Genomic DNA, 15,161 nt, shown 5'->3' with positions numbered 1-15,161 from the left:
GGGCATTAGCCCACTGTGGCCCCCTTTGCCTGGCAAAGCAATAAAGCTATTCTTTTCTACTTCACCCAAAACTCTGTCTCTGAGATTTAATGCGGTGTCAGGATCCAGAGGCCGGATTCGGCTTCACCCTGACATTCGAAGCATGCATGGCACCCTGGAGCCATCTTGCCAGAAAATCAGACCAGAATCAGCTTTCCATCCGGCCAGCGGTTTACAGGACACAGGAGGACATAGACGAATGCTTAACGGGGGTCTAGTTAGCAAACCGCAGCAGTGGGAAACCCAAGCTGGGGACAAAAGACCCGGTTCCTGCAACCAGTCACTCCAAAGTGGAGAAAAATATGATTCCACTGCAGTGTATGGACCTTGTTTGGATCTTGCTTTGAACAAGCAATTTTTCAATAAAATGTTTGAGATAGCTGGGAAAGTTGAACACTGGCTGCCTATTTGGTTCAGTTTATTAATTAACAAAAATTAATAAGGAATTTTTGTTACTGGAGTATTTCCTACGATATTTTTAGAAGAAAGGATATCCGGGATTTGCTTTACAAATAAATCGTTGGAGAGGGTGGCAGTTTAGATAAACAAGACTGGCCATTAACTGGTAAGTCCTGAAGCTGACATATGCACGATTCATTCTTTGATTCTACCTTAAGAAAACGACACTGAATTGATTACTCTGTTAACTAAGAAGTCCCATCTTACAGCAAGGACAGCATCAGAAGATATGAGAGCTTGAAGGGCCTTTAGAAAACTCTAGGCTCCAGACTGCTTTCTACACACGAAGGCCAGCGAAGCAGCTCCAGGGCAGAGAGCTGTTACCCGCGAGGCCACGACGGGCACCTCCTGTCTCTCCAGTTATCAAGGCCTGACCGGGTAGAGGAGGTGGGGGAGGCCACAGAGGAATCGCTACAGAGCCTCATGCACACTGCACGAGCCTGCGGTTTACAAGCAACTGCTAAGACACTAAGGCCCTTCCTGCTGCTTCTTAACATACTTCCAAAAAAAAATTTTTTTAAGGTTTTTAGCAGGTTGAACTCCCCCCTGCTACCTGCCCAAAATGAAATCCGTTCATTCGATAGTCTTACCTATGCAAAGGCTGCATACACAACAGATATTAAAACATTTAGTTTCGGGCTTCCCTGGTGGCGCAGTGGTTAAGAATCCACCTGCCAGTGCAGGGGACACAGGTTCGAGCCCTGGTCCGGGAAGATGCCACAGGCCGTGGCACAAAGAAGCCCGTATGCCACAACTACTGAGCCCACATGCCACAACTACTGAGCCCACGGGCCACAACTACCGAAGCCCGCGCACCTAGAGCCCACGTTCCGCAATAAGAGAAGCCACCGCAATGAGAAGCCTGAGCATGGCAACCAAGAGTAGCCCCCGCTCGCCGCAACTAGAGAAAGCCCGCGCGCAGCAACAAAGACCCAACGCAGCCAAAAAAAAAAAAGTAGTGTCCTACGAAAACACAATGACTAACAGCAGCTGTGTCTTTTTCACACCGATCAGACTCTGCACACTCCTCCCGGCTCACGGGCGACAGGCTATGTCTGAATTATAAAATTATAAATTGTATTTATAATTATAAAATTATAGAAATGAAAACCTGCACCAAGCCCTCCTTACAGAGGTCACAGCGATCAGTTCTAGTATAAAGTGAGCCAATTAGAAAGGCTCCTGGGCCTCCCTGGTGGCGCAGTGGTTGCGCGTCCGCCTGCCGATGCAGGGGACGCGGGTTCGCGCCCCGGTCTGGGAGGATCCCACGTGCCGCGGAGCGGCTGGGCCCGTGAGCCGTGGCCGCTGAGCCTGCGCGTCCGGAGCGGGAGAGGCCACAGCAGAGGGAGGCCCGCGTACCACAAAAAAAAAAAAAAAGAAAAAAAAGAAAGGCTCCTTCCTCTAGAAAAGTTGACCGTATGAAACAAAGGAACACATCGGAGTGCTGTATAAACATACAGTAAACTACACGCATAAACATACAAGAGTAAGGACATCCCAGGGACGGTGAATCGAATCACGAGAGCACTGCTGGAAGCGCTGGCTGGTGAGGACGGTGAGAGCGGGGGCGTGCGTTCCCTAAACCCACACCCCATACACCCTCGGCCCCTGCCGGCCCCAAAGGACAGTCATCCTGAAATCCGCACAGCTCGCTCGTCTTGTGGGGTGAAGAGGCGGAGATGAGAGCACGGGAGGTGAACGGCGGGCAGAGGAAAAATGACCGAGTCCTTCCAAGGGCGGCTGTAATTGACATCCCTACCCAGGCTCCTCCAGATGAAATCCACATTCTCCTACAAATTTCTAGAAATTAAACCCTAAAGGGAAGGATTAAAGCTCTTCTGCTCTAAGCACTTCATTTAACACAGGAGAAAAGGCAGGTGCAGGACGGGTGAGCCCCAGGCCACAGGGTTTCGGGGTGGCTCACAGCATCAGGCGCCTTCGGTTACGCTGGTCCAGGGTATTTCCAGAGCCCCAAAGCGTCCTGAGCTGGAGGGGCGGCACCCCAGCAGTGTCCCCCAACTCCCGTCAAGCTCCAATGACAAGAGAACTGTCCTCGGGGTTTGGATCTGCGTGCTGACGTAAAAGGGGGATCGTCGGGTTCTGGCTGATTCCTTATGAAGCCCTGGGGGCGACAGCTCTCCTCGCTGGCCACACGCGTGCGGACTAGCCAGCCAGACCCCTCCTGGGGCACGACTCGGAGGCCAAAGCTGAAGAGGCGAACGCTCCCCCCGCGTCCTGACCGTGCACACCAGCTGGCGGTGAGAGGCCCCCCTGGACAGGGGCCTCCCTCCTCCAGGTGCTCAGAGGACAGGGGCACCTGCAGCCCACCTGGCGCCCAGCTGTTCGCCTGAAAGTGAGGACAGGCTGGGGGCAGCGAGACCCCCCCACGAGTGGTGAGACACTCCACGCAGCCTCGCCTGGAACCGGAGGCTCTACCGGGCTCCTCTGGGATGGGGTGGGTGGGGGGCTCCCAAGGAGGGGCCGGTGGAGGTTCAGGGGGGCTCCCGGGCCCCCTGCCCAGGGATCCACTTTCCAGCAGGCCACGTCACCCACGCCAGGCCCAGAGCCTCACCCCCTGCCAGCCAAGGGGCCTGAGAGGCAGAGCCCGGCATTGGCTACCACCTTGAGTCTACAGTGCGAGAGCCACTAAAAACAGGAGGTAAGCGATTATACAGGCTGCCCGAAGGGAGGAGACAAGAGCTTGCCATCATAATCGCATCAAAAGCGCCGTTTCCTAATGGCTACTTTTACATGTAAAACACGTGCAGGCCCTCCTGGGGGCTCCGAGGAAGCAGAAATGGGGTACCGCATATTTAGCTCACAAATCAACTCTTAATCTCTCCCATCATACAAACAGGGGATAACATTTCACACGGCAAAAGCAATGAACACTGAGGTGTCTGAAGATGGGCCAGTTCTGCTCTTTTGTGTTCAATGGATGCCTGAGGACACCAGGATGTTAGACTCCAACGCAGACACCCCCCCATCAAAGCAGGGAGAAGGCAGAGCCAACATCCACGTGTACAAAGCCAGCTAACGCTACCAACGCCCAGGCCGTTCTTCCTTATCTGGTGGCTCCACCTGCGCCCGGACCAGCAGACCAGTGGCAGCATCACCTGGGAGCTTCTTAGAAATGCAAATTATTGGGGCCCACTCCAGACTCCTGAGGCAGGAACTGGGCATGGGTGGGGTGGGGGTAGCATTCTGTGTCTTCAAAAGCCATCTGGTTAATCTGGAACAAGTTCAAGTTTGAGAACCAGGAACCACAGGGCCGGATCCTCACAAGAGACCGTGATGGGCAATGTTGCTTTACCGGGTGTTTTTCAGACCTTTATATTGGCAATATTATTAGGATGGTACCTGGCAAGAGAATCAGCTTCATCAGAAAGACTCAGAGAAACTTCGTCATTGGGAAAGAACTCTCTTATTTGGATCAAAAGAAGTCGATTAATTTTTTTCTCATTGAAAGAAGTTATTAAACACCCGGGTTCAAGTTCACCCTCGGCCTGGTCATCACCCCTTGGGAGGGTCCCGGTCAATCAGCTGAAGAGGGAGGACAAGTTCGGGCCCTGGACTGGCCCAAGCACCGGAGACTGGAGGCCTGGGGGAGGGGAGACTGGCGGAGAATGTTGCATCAAACAGGTCACGGACATCATACGTTTTAAATAGGAATTTGTCTATATCCATTTAGAATTCTGGAAAGATGAAATACAACTCCAATACATTTTTAAGAACTCAAACCAGTAAATAAGAGCTCTATGGTCCTCTCTAGCGCTCCTCTGTCAAAAACACACAGAATTAATATAGATGGCTTTTGTCTTAAAGCACAGGGAACTGAATGGCAATGGTTTATAACTGATTTAAGCTATTCTAGAATGAAGAAAAGGAAAGAAAAAAACAAGGGGGGGGGGAATATGCATTTTATGGATAAAGAACACTGAAAGAAAACAAACACACGCCAGAAAGCCCTAGGAGAAGGGACACTGGGGGAAGGTTAGTCAGTCCTGCAATGGTAAACAGAAGAGCCTTACATGCCCTATACAAACTGTGATAGATGGTACGGCTACATACACGTACGCAAATGTTTGAATACGTCGTATTTCTATTATTGGGTTGGCCAAAAAGTTTGTTCAGTTTTAAGTGACTAAAAGACACATTTTTCATTTTCACCAAGGATTTTATTGAACGATGTATTCGCTCACCGAACGAGCTTTTCGGCCACAGCCCAACATCTGGCAAGAGGCGAGGACATGCAGCGGCGGCTTCAGAACGTCTCTCCCTGTTAAGAAGAAAAGTTAACCTGGGGAGACAGCACCCGGGGCCGCCGGGGGCCGGCAGGTGCCAGGTCCTTTACAGAGTTAACCTTCACGGCCCTGGGTGGAAGGAAGTCCCAGGCACCGCGTGCCCGGAGAGGAGCAGGCACAGCACCGAGGGGAGGCGAAGGCCAAGCCCAAGGTGGGGAGGCCAGGCCCCCAGTCGCAGGCCTTCCTGGGCCAGCCCACTCCCTGCGCCGGGGCAGCTGGCATGAGGGGGGAGCCAGGCGCCAGGCCCGGCGGCCGGCTCGCGCTCAGGTAGCGATGGCTGTGTTGTTACACACTCAGGATAAGCGTTCTGCTCTCTGTGTTCGGTATCACAGGCATCTGTCTACACGCCGCCTCCTCCCTCACATCGGGTGCTGAGATGTCTGCAATGTGCTGGTCCGTCCAGCACCCTCCACAGAAGAGTGGATCAATAAAAGGCCGGATGAGGGGATTCATTAACTGGTAGAGAAACGGACGGTGGAAGGGACGTGAGAATAAGGCTGGTGAGGCAGGAGGTAAAGGAGAAACGCGACAGCCACACGTACGTAGATGAAAAGACGCGGAGAGAACAGAGGTGAGAGATGGTAAGTGCCGGGGAAGGCGGTCTGGGTTGAACCGTTTGCCTCTCTCCGGGGTATCTTCCGGGAATGGACCTATCTCACCACCGGCAGCTCCGAGCACGGGCTCGCAGGAGCACACCAGCGAGAACAGACACAGCAGGTCCTGGGAAGTAAGCCCCCTACCTCGACCTCCCGCCAAGCCCCAAGGCGAACGGCACCGGAGGGCGGCGGGGGGAGGGATCCAGGCTGGGGACGCTGGAACGACACCAGCCAGTCAGAGGAGCTCAGGCGGCTTCCAGGCCCCCGGAGCTGCTGTAAACCTGACATCTCCCACATGCCCAGGGCAGAAAAACCCACTGGGTCCATGCAGAGCGTGAGAATAACCACAGTCTGGCTGTCCACCGGCTGTCTTCTGATTGAGTCCCTTTTATCTTTTTGGATAATAGGAATTACACCCCCATGACCACACCTCGACTACTCTCTCCTAGGACATCTCAAGGGAAGGAACCTTCCCACCAGGCTCCTCGGTGGCCGGGGGGAAAGGATGGTCCCAGTTCTTTTCCCACCTGTCTATAAACACGACGGCCACCTTGGGCTTCAGCTGCCCGAGTGCACCCACGGTTTCCTAACTTCACCCAGATCTCCACGCAACCAGCATCTCAGGACGAACGACTTGTGTGTATCGTAGGAGCGCCGAAACGGGAAATGTCAGAAAGGCTAGTGGCCTGAGGTCACTCCCCTGCTGGCTCCCTGGGGCACGGACCGGTGGCTGGACCTCAGGCGCGGAGCAGGGAGCAGGCGTGCCCTCCCCAGGCCAAGCCTTTCATGCCCTTTGTTCCCAACTGTGATGGCGCTACGGTTTCCACGAGGTGAAGCGAGAACCTTTCAATGGAAAGTTACGGAAGCAGACTCACAGACACAGAGAACAGACTTGTGGCTGCCAAGGGGGAGGAGGGGTGTGGAGGGCTGGAGTGGGAGTTTGGGGTCAGCAGATGCAAACTATTACATACAGGATGGATAAACAACAAGGTCCTACTGTATGGCACAGGAAACTATATTCAATGTCCTGGGATAAAGCATAATGGAAAAGAATATGAAAAAAGAATACATGTGTATAAGTGAATCACTTTGCTGTACAGCAGAGATTAACACACCACTGTAAATCAACTCTACTTCAATAAAAAATAAATTTTAAAAAGAAAGTGTTTAGTTCAGCCTGACCCACAGACGTGCTCAATTTAAATGTGAGTGATTATTATTTTTATTATAGGAATGAGTCAGTGCATTTATGCTCACCTATGTTGTAAAAACCCACAAACCTCTTCACACTGCATAGCCCTGGACCCTTCCCCACCGGGACGCGGCGAGAACGACATATATTCCTTTGCACTCTCGGCACAGTGTCTGGTTCACAGTAGAAACACCAAGTGTTTCTTGGATTTAACGTGTCCCTTCGCCTCGATAAAAGCAGCACCAACACTTCCGGGCCGGAACAGGCTGTTTTAAACACCTTGCTACGGCAGCGAATTAACCCCTAACCCTCCTCCCCCTTCCCCTACCCCCCAGCTCAACCAGCAGTTGGCAATGCTTCTCCCTGGGTACACCACCGGAGCGGGGAGAAAGATGGCAAATTTCCGTGAAAAATAACGTAGTAAACGTTTTCCTGAATAAAAATGGACTACATCACTGCCAAATGCCACACGCTGGACTGTGGTGTAGAGGCGGCATCCTACAGAAGGGACCTTCCCCTTAGCGGAACGGGGTCCAGATAATTACACGGTAACCCTCAAATGCATCCGCAGGGAAAGAGCATTTCACTTTGTCCTGCAAATCTCAAATTCAGTCAGATTTCTGACTGTCCCGGGCAATAGCATAAAGAAAGAACAGAAATGACTGCTACTTTGCGGAAGGAGAGTCCTTGTCCCCCGTCCCCGGGGCCTCTGCATGAACCCCCACCGCACATGCAGGGAACGGGCTGCCTTTTGCTGTTTCACTCTCCAAGAGCTGACGTTTTCCATTTTTAATCTCTTACCAGAGGAAAATGTAACCTGGACATATTTATACAGGATTATCACTTGGAATGCTCACTGGGTTTCTTCGTGCCAACCTGGTTTACAATCCCCGAGGGAGCAAAGGGCAAAAACTACACCCTCATTCTAAGTAAGGGTTGCCTCCCTAGGAACCCGCCCACTGTGGGAACTGCCACAGGTCAGCACACGCCGATTCAGGTGCAAAACTGCCAGCCAGCAAGAAGGGCCAGCTCAGAGTCACGTCTGCATCAAGCTATTTTACCCCAAAGAGAAAGCATGTTATACGTGAGCTCCACGCAGAGCCCCAGAACATGGGCGCCCTGAATCACTCGCTAGCTCTGCCTTTGACCGAAGATTCTATCGGAGGCAACTCCTACCCAGCTGTAGACCAGTTAACATCTCAGTAACATCTAATCAGGAACAAATTAATGCAGAGACTGCTAACCGTGCCTCCATCCTTCCCATCTTCTGGGCTAGGCTCTAAGTCTTTTTTTTTTTTGCGGTACGCGGGCCTCTCACCGCTGTGGCCTCTCCCGTTGCGGAGCACAGGCTCCGGACGCGCAGGCCCAGCGGCCATGGCTCACGGGCCCAGCCGCTCTGCGGCACGTGGGATCTTCCCGGACCGGGGCACGAACCCGCGTCCCCTGCATCGGCAGGCGGACTCACAACCACTGCGCCACGAGGGAAGCCCTCTAAGTCTTTTAAGACTTTTTTTCTCCTCCTTCAGCCCACCTATTTACTTCCTCGTTAGCTTATTGGGTTCTTCTTTCAAAATATCTTTGGGTGATTTGCCCTCTTCCCTCATCCCAGGTGTCAACCTTGTCGACAAATATCTCACAGCAGCTGAGCCCACACCTCCAAGAACAAGAAGAGCAGCCAACATTTCAGTGCTCACTGCGGGCGGGGCCGTCAGGGGAAACGGGGAGGAGAAGGAAACACACAAAGCACAGCGAGGCCGGCGAGGCTACATCCACTGTCCCTGCCACCGCGATGGGAGGGTCCAGTTGAGACGGCAGCCACACCCTGTGCATTTCTGGGCTCTGCCTCAAGAGCTAAAGGGGTGCCCTGATGCCTCCCAGGGAGCACGGGCAGGGGCCGGACTGGCAGAGCCCAGGCAAACCCGGGAACCCGCATACACTGCCTGCTGCCAGGGCTGAGCCTCGGAGGAGCCCCGAGAGGCCAGGAGCCTGCCCTGTGCGCCGACCTCTGTGCCAGGAGCACCTGTGAACATGCATGCGTCCCTCCGCGGCCCCCCAGCGCCCGACGGGGACCTGCAGGGGTCACAGCGGCCGACGGGGACCTGTGGGAGGTCACACACGGCCGAGGGAGGGGGTGGCAGGGCCTGCTTCCCACCGCTCCAGGACCCACGTCGGCTGTTCCGTGCTGCAGTATTTTTATTTACAGAAAAGGGATTTATCTACAGCAACTTGGCACTAGGGTTGCGAATTGCTAGGCGTGTCCTCTTCTAACAGACACGAGGCTGGTTTTCCACCTGCAGCGCTCAGAGCAGTGACATCTCTGAATTTACCTGTGACACAGCAGCTGTAGGAGCCTATTCGAGGGACAGGCCAGCACCCGACAGCTGAGCCGGGGTCAGGCCGAGATGGCCATGGAAGAAGGTTGGATGGATGTTCTTTTTTCCCCGCCCAACTGCTTCCATCACAACCGGAGCACAGTGAAGGGGGCCTGGCCCTATGTGACTGGTGTCCTGGTAAGAAGACGCAGACACACAGGGGCTGCCACGTGAGGGATTCGCGAGGCAAGGATGGGCGCCCACGACCTGGGAACCTGAAGCTGGAAGGGGCCAGGAGGGACCCACTCCCCTGCAGGTTACAGAGGGAGTGTCAGCGCCCTGACCTCCGACTTCCAGCCTCCAGAACCGTGAGACAACAGACTTCTGTTGTCTTAGGACACCCAGTTTGTTGCCACAGCCCTAGGAAACCGATACAGTTCGTTTCTGGGAACTCGGGGAGGCCCCCAAGGCCAGACCGTGGCCGTTCTTCCGAAAGGCTCCAGCCTCGACGGCCAACGCCCTACAGTTCAGTGGCAACAAACCTGATGAAGAACCAAATGATTTCCTCTTCGACTTTAATAATTGGGGGGCTTTTAAAAATGGCTGTAAAGCCATACACAAAACACGAAAGATTCTCTTTTAGAGCCGGATCAAAGAAATTAAAAACACCTGGGCTCAGACACGTGCTCTCACGTCTCTGGGGAAAGAAATACACTGCAATAATCACTCAACTCACCGACCACAAAACAACGCTCTTTGACATTTATAATGTTCTGAAGAAATACCCAAAGAAGTGACTTAATCATTTACACAAAATAAAAGCTTTAATAGGGGAGAGTCAAGAAAGTCACCTCCAGGGGATACCGTATTAAAAATCAAATATCACCACTGACAAATCAGTAACGTTATCAGCACCAACAATTATTAACCTACATCATCGCATACACACAGCAGACATAAGGCACGTAACCCACGGAACAGCTCACAAATTGCCAAGCGCTCTTCAGAAGTGATCAGAGGTTGAGGCCAACTCCGTGCCCACAACCGGTCCTGAACTCTCATCAGCCAACAGCATCACACGGGACCCTGCGTTCTGCCCCTTCCCACCCGAGCAATCTCCAGCCACCTGTGGCGGAAGAGACCCCCATGGGGAGGTGGATGTCCCAGGACGACGTGTATCTTATTTTACCATCTGCCCTCCACCCCCATCCTCGGTAGATAGAAAAGTACCCGCACATGCCTGCTCATCAAATTGTAATAAGATGCCCCCGTAAAGCACAAACCCAGGCTCTCAGTTTCGAAAGGATCTATCACCGTGCCCGGGAGGTTGGCCCCTGACAAGACCATCGGCATTTCTGAGCACAGTGTACCTGGGGCAGGGGCTCACCAGGAGCTGCAGAAGCTATGGAGGATGCCGTCCATCCTCCTGGATCCGGCACAGCCTCGGCCGTTCCGGACAAACCCGCCCGCAAGAAGGGAGTCAGGGAAGCTGCCTCCAGTGAGCGACAAAGTGCAGGCTCCCCGGGGAGTGGGGCTGGGGGCCAGCCAGGCTCAGGCAGCTCCTAGAGGGCCCTGGACACCCCTAAACAGCACTCAGCACACTCCTACTGCCACCGCTTGTCCCTTCTAGATCCTTACGTAGTTCAAAGAGAGCCCAACGTGAAGGCTCGCTGCCGCCGTTCTGGTGCAAGTCCGGCGGCAGCCGAGAGCCAGGCTCTCTCCTTCCTGGTCCGCGTCAGGGGAAAGCACAGCAGATCCCAGGAGGGGTGACAACCAACTCTCAGAGCTCTGCCCTCCCCTAAGCCTCACTGGCCGACAAGCTCCAGCAAGGCAGCTTCCCGTCCATCAATCCGAGGTGCCCAGGACAAGGCCTGGCCCCAGAGCAGCTCACTGCCTGTATGCTGGCAGGACAGCTGCCCTCGCCGACAGATCAGCTGCAAGGGGTGCTTGCAATGACCTGAAACAAAGGGGCAGCGCCCATCTCACCCACGGGCACGCCGCAGCAGTCGGCCATCACCGCCCCTTCCCCCACCAGAAACAGCCAGCCTCACAATCAGGAACGTCAGGGACGCTGCGTCAGCCCACGTGATCTGAGGTCAGCTCTGGGGACACGAGCTCGTTGCCGCCAGTGCTGGAAAGAAGCGGAACTGCCACCCCTCCCCCGAACCCCCCGCAGCTGCTGCTTCTTCTCCAGGGACAGCTCCGGCCAAACGATTTCAACGGGCAGGATCCCCGGACTCTCAGAAATTATCAGAATTAGCAGATCCTCAGCACGATGGCGCCCTGCCTCCCAGGAGACAATTCGGGCGAAGAGGAGGTGACGTGTATTACCTGGAGAAGGCCCAGGGGGGTAACGCAGAGCCTTCAAAGGGGAGATGCTGGGCTTCCCTGGTGGCGCAGTGGTTGAGAGCCCGCCGGCCGATGCAGGGGACGCGGGTTCGCGCCCCGGTCCGGGAGGATCCCACGCGCCGCGGAGCGGCTGGGCCCGTGAGCCGTGGCCGCTGAGCCTGCGCGTCCGGAGCCTCTGCTCCGCAGCGGAAGAGGCCGCAGCAGAGGGAGGCCCGCGTACCGCAAAAAAAAAAAAAAAAAAAAAGGGGGTAGATGCCATTTCAGGCCCGCCGCAGTGGGAGAGGCCGCAGCAGAGGGAGGCCCGCGTACCGCAAAAAAAAAAAAAAAAAAAAAGGGGGTAGATGCCATTTCAGGCCCGCAAGGAGGCGGGGTGGGGGAGGTGCAGGCACCGGGAACGGCACGTGCAAAGGTCAGGGGTGGAAAGCGCATGTCCTGGCTGGCAGTGACCGGTGTGGAATTTACAAGTGCCACACGGTGGACGAGGCAGAAGTCAGATGCGTAAGGAGCCCAGACTTTAGCAGGACAAGGGGACCCAGAGGCTCACAGGAGAGAAGCGAAACAGCGAGGTGTATGTATTACACAGTCGAATGCAATAAAGAGGCTGATGAGAGGGAGAAAAATCTGGAGCAGAGGACACAGGACCACAGCCGGCGAGAGACAAAGGCCCCACGTGGGCAATGAGAAGGGAGGGGCCGGGTTCCCAAGGCTCCGGCGACCACACACCAGCCTAGCTCTGTGGCTGCAGGCTCAGCACCACTTTCCACTCGCAAAGGGGTCCTGGTGTAGACAAAAATACCATCACCTTACTCCATTCCATTTGGACAGGCTGTAGGGCGTGAGGGAGAAGCAGAATGTGTAGGTGGACATAAGAATTTTAACCCAGAGACCAAATAAAACTACGTGTGAGTGTGCGTGTGTGTGTGTGTGTCCTTTAGATAAATTCACACATATGGAGCCAAAGTGTGAAAACCTGGCGATGGACATCTACGTGTTTATGACCATCAGGCTCCAACTTATCCCAGATGCTGAGAAGCAAAGGTTTTAATAGTGAAACTATCACGTTTAAATCCTTTCAAATATTCTACAATAAAACTCATTACTCTTGATTAATCACGCAATTAGAAAATTTTTTTCAATTAAAAAACATATGCCTAGTTTCTCATGCATCCAAAATATGCTTGGTTAAAATAACGTCCTATCATAACGAAAAGGCAAAAGTAAACAAACAGAAGAGGAGTGGCTTATGAAAATCAGAGTAGAAGTGAATTAAACAATCGAGGGACAGCAAACACGTAAACGCCAGAGAATTCTCCGCGGTGAAGCATGAGGTGCGTATGCGACGTTTCGTAAGCAGGCAGGAGAAGGGAGTCTGATCACACCCGGTTCCCGTGGGTGCTGGTCCCCCAAACTACTCTTCTCACGTCAGTTCCTCCTTTTCTACAGCTAAGAAAATTAAGCCCATCATACAGATTTAGGAGCTCCCCAAAATAAACATTCTGCCCGGGATGTATGTGTGTATACAGGGGTGTGCTATATATACACCCTGGACTCACCAAGAAGTCCAACGCCAAAAGCCGATTCGTGGAATAAAATCAGAGTTCTGTCCCCCTTCCTTCTCCTGTGCACCCCTTCCCCCCTCCCTCCCGCACCGCGAGCCGAGTCACAGCACACAGCGCACCAGCTGGTCCTCCACAGCGTCTGGACTCTGGGGCCAAAGTCGGTCCCAGCAAACCAAGGTTAGCTGCAATGCTGCACCCTCCCCCTGGCAGGCGGTAGAGGGGGACACTGCCACACTCTGATACGTAAAAGACACTATAATGATTAGATGGCAATTGACCTAAAGCAGCCGCTTAATTAAATTAATGCAAAGAGATTAAAAGCCTTGAATGCTGGCCTTTTGAGTGATTCTGATAAACACTAATCATTGCTAATAAAATTACTCTCAGTAATTTCTCAATTTAAATCTTTTAAAACCAGATTTCTGCATTTAGGAAACTATATATTGTTAGAGCATATTCGTAAAGCTCTTTTTAAAATAATCTTTATCCCAATTTATGTGCACCACCAGCACGGTGACAAGGGCATCCTTTCCTCCGGTCCAGGCGCGGCGCACGGGGACGCCAGCTGGGCATGCTAACCCCACGGGAGGCGCTGCCCGAGCCCGCGCTGCCCCTGCCCTGGGGCCCTCTTCCCTACGCCCAGCGCGTGGTTATCATGAGGGCGGCTGTCCTGCAGGACAGCCCCCTCTGCCCCGCGGGGGATGGTCCCCTGACTGGCTGAGCACCCCACCCGGGAGATGCGCTTCAGAGCAGAGCCAGTGACAGACACACACCCTTCCCCTGGCGGCTGGCGGAGGCCACTTCCCACCATGCGCGCTGGAAGGGGGACAGGGGGAGGGGCTTCCCGGGCCCCCTACACGCCCCACCCAGCACCGCCAACATCCCCCGACAAGACATCTGCCCTAGTGACAACTTCCTCTCTAGCTCAGGGAGCTGGAGAGGGCGTCTGTCCCCTCCCCAGGCCCACTGGAGAAGACAGAAGCCACACAAAGTCTAGCCTGAAACGAGACGGCCTCCGCGGTCAGAGGGGAAGCTAGGCGGCTGGACGCGGAAGCCCTCTGTCCTGGCTCGACCCTCCTGAGCCACCACCCCAACGGTCTTCTCTTCGGCGGGAGCCGGGAGGGCGCAGCATCCTCCAGACGCCTGGGGCTGTTTCCTGCTTGTCGCTGGTGAACTGTCTGCACCGGGGCTTCAAAGAGAGGCCTGTCCCACCATCCACCCACCACGTGACATGCCACCCACCACGTGACGACATGCCAGGGGGACCGCAGGCCCCCGACCCCTCACACTCAGCACCCGGAGGAGGAACGCACACGCAGGCGCCCAGGACCTGTTATCCAAGTCCAGCAGCGCCGGTCACCTCCGCTAGCCCAGGCCGGCCGTGCCAGCCCCGCTCCGGGTCGCGTGTCCACACCAGCGGGTGAGCAGGTCTGCGGGACGAGGGGACCCTCCCCCGCCGCCGGTCCACCTCCGAGCCCTCAGGGGAGACGCACGGCAGCCGCCACCACTGCCCGCCACGGGCCAGCGCACGGGTCACTCGCTTTGCCCGCATCTCTAGTGCCCCCGCACCACCTGCGGCCTGCTGGCATGGCCTCAGCACCGCCCTCGTGCCGCCGGGAGGAAAACTGGAAAGCTCCATCCCCCAGGCCCGTGCCAGCCAGGTTCTTGTCAGTTCTGCCGGAGAGCGGCCCTGGGGCGGCACTAACGCAGGCGGAAGGGCAGAGATCTGCGGTCCCCGCCGCGAGGCTCCGGCTGCTTCCCGGGGCTGGGGGCCTGCGTGAGCCCGCAGCCCCGCTTCCTGCTCGGGGGCGCGGTGCGGGGGTCCTGTACTTGCTCCCCAGACCCAGGGCGGCGGCAGCCTCTTCACTCCCGTCTTTGGGTGACTCACCTTCCCCCGTGGCTGCTGCGGCCCTTCTCACGCTTCACACGCGCCCCCTGTCCGAAATTCCTGACAGGTTCCCATTTCCTAAGAGAGGGGCCCCGAGGAAGAACCCGCGGCCCAAGTAAAGCAGAAGTCACCTGGAAAAGGAGGCCGGCAGTGGTGACTCCCAGTCGAGTCGAAACAGAAGGAGACCAGAGGGCTGTGTCACTCCTCACCTGTCACCTGCGGTCTGATGGCTAACGATCCCTGGAGCCTGGGCAGAGACCACATCGCCCTGCGGGACAGCAGCACCAGAACCAGCTGGGCAGGCAGCCTGCAGGAGGAGGATGTCTACTCCTCCTGTGGCCTCCACAGGAGGGGGGGCGCAGGAGGGAGTCTGCAGGAAGGGGGCCGCAGGAAGGAGGCCACAGGAGGGAGTCTGCAGGAGGAGGCCGCAGGAGGGGGGCCACAGGAGGAAGGCCACAGGACG

At 55.3% G+C, this 15,161-nt stretch overlaps 1 protein-coding gene across 10 annotated transcripts in view; it reads right to left on the bottom strand.

Annotated features, from left to right (window-relative positions):
* The window catches only part of NCK2 (NCK adaptor protein 2), a 138,164-nt gene that overhangs the window by 93,158 nt on the left and 29,845 nt on the right, over positions 1 to 15,161 (bottom strand). Inside the window, exon 1 of one of the 10 annotated variants that reach the window (XM_055089006.1) lies at positions 4,701 to 4,718. The exons of the other annotated variants lie outside the window; for them this stretch is intronic. The gene's annotated coding sequence lies outside the window, so the exon portion shown is untranslated. Of the gene's footprint in view, positions 1 to 4,700; positions 4,719 to 15,161 lie in introns of those variants that run through there. 10 annotated transcript variants of the gene reach the window in all.

Source organism: Physeter macrocephalus, chromosome 12, assembly GCF_002837175.3.
Source record: "Physeter macrocephalus isolate SW-GA chromosome 12, ASM283717v5, whole genome shotgun sequence".
Lineage (NCBI taxonomy): Eukaryota > Metazoa > Chordata > Mammalia > Artiodactyla > Physeteridae > Physeter > Physeter macrocephalus.
The sequence above is the reverse complement of the archived record's forward strand: the minus strand, read 5'-3'. Positions and strand labels throughout refer to the sequence as shown.